This window comes from Lissotriton vulgaris, unplaced genomic scaffold, assembly GCF_964263255.1.
Source record: "Lissotriton vulgaris unplaced genomic scaffold, aLisVul1.2 SCAFFOLD_6938, whole genome shotgun sequence".
Lineage (NCBI taxonomy): Eukaryota > Metazoa > Chordata > Amphibia > Caudata > Salamandridae > Lissotriton > Lissotriton vulgaris.
This window is the reverse complement of record NW_028250747.1, coordinates 56,731-58,621: the sequence shown is the minus strand read 5'-3', so window position 1 is coordinate 58,621 and position 1,891 is coordinate 56,731.

Here is a 1,891-nt window from a genome sequence, read left to right as displayed (position 1 = left end):
TCTCTAGGCCATACACTGAGTGAAACATAATAAATTCCCCTGTCAGTGAAGTGCCTGCAACATTTTGCTCTTCCCTCTGCAGCATAAATGACCAATACTGTTTTTTTGTGTCTCCTAGGAGGGTATTTGGAGTTCAGTAGGGGTTCAGTAGTGTCAAATATCCCTAAAGCCTAACAAAACAGACAATGTTTTGGTTGCGGTCAACCAGAGAATGTTTTAAATTCTATCTAACCTAATGATGACTTGTAAGGTAGCAGCATATTGAGCAAGCTCTGGGGTAGCCCATCATCTTCATCAGAATAACAGAGACCAAAGTGGGACATTACGGGCTACCTTTTTATCTCCCATTTCAAAAAATAGAAGGTGCAATGGTGTACTTCGTGGAAGGGAAATCAGTGATCTTAAAAAATTCTCCAATTGCTCCACAACCGAGACGTCACCAAAGCCCCACAGCTAACCACCATGTAGTGCTGAGCCAAGGGCCTTAGGCTCATACACCTGTGAAGCTGGCACTATTGGCGTAGTGAAAGAAGCCTGGTGTTCTTTCAGGACGGCACCAATAGTCTGTCTGTGCTTCAAGAAAGCACTACTGATATGTGGACACCATGACATATTGGCTGACAATTTGATTCCTAGGTAATTAAACACATCAACCCTCTCTAGGACCTTATCGCCTGGCATCAGCTTTTCCTTACCTTTTTATGGTTGCTAAACAGCATACATTTTGTTTTGTCTGCGCTGATTTCTAAGCCACAACTTGTCAAAAGGCAGCAAATTTGAAGAATGTTCAGGTCACTCAGAGTTTTCAATATTAAAAGAGTGTCAAATATACGGATCTTGGTGTTAGCTATCACAGGGACATCCACTGGGCAGTCAGAAAGATAGTCGCCCAATCCATTTAGATACAAAGTGAAGAGAGTGGGAACTAGTACACACCCGTGCAGAATACCTTTCAGCACTGGGATCTTGTCGATCAGTTGGCCCTGTTACCCCTCTCTGACACAGGCAAATGTATTCTCATGTAGCTTAATCAGTATTGACGGAATATTGTGAGGTATACCCATCGCCTTCAAAACCTGCAACAGCCTCAAGCATAGAACCAGGTCAAAGACACATTTTAGATTGACAGAAGCGACAAATAAGTTGCCCTTGCTGATCAGATCAATCTTCCAAAACAATTAGGATAAACCTAAATTCCTGCTCAATCGTAGAGGTTTTGGCTCTGAATCCGACTTGAAGTTGGCATATAATATCCCAACCTGATATCCACATTTGATTTCATACCAGAACCAAACGAGAATAGACTTTTTTTAACACAACAATAAGACTAATGAACCTATAATTCATATATACTGGTATAACTTTGGCGCCCTGCCAAAGATTCTGGAATAGATGTTCATATATAATGACATAATGTCGCCCTTCATATATATTGGTATAACTTAAGGCACCCAGCCAAGATTCCTGAATAGAAGTTTCCCAGAGCAATCACATTTGATAAAGCTAGTATATTGTCAGCCTAGGCATCAGCATTATGAGCAAACAAATAAAGAGGAATGGCAACTGGGCCTGGAGCCCTTTTCCTTGCAAATGTAGACAGTGAGTCTAGAACTTTCTCTCTAGTGAATGGGGAAGAGGTAACATTCTGGAGGCTACTATACAACAGAGTAACTTTGGTGCCAGGAACTACCTTCTCATAGTACAGGGCAGCAAAATGATTAACCTATTCTGAGGGTGGAACATGGTTTTGCGGTTCTTCCCCCCCTGGGATTTGTACCACTGGTAACCAAGTGAAGTGCGAACAGCCTCAGGATTGACATGCTTCCGCTAACTCCTGCTATCCATTATTGTCACACTCCTTCTTTGCATTCAATATGCTAAGTTTGTATTA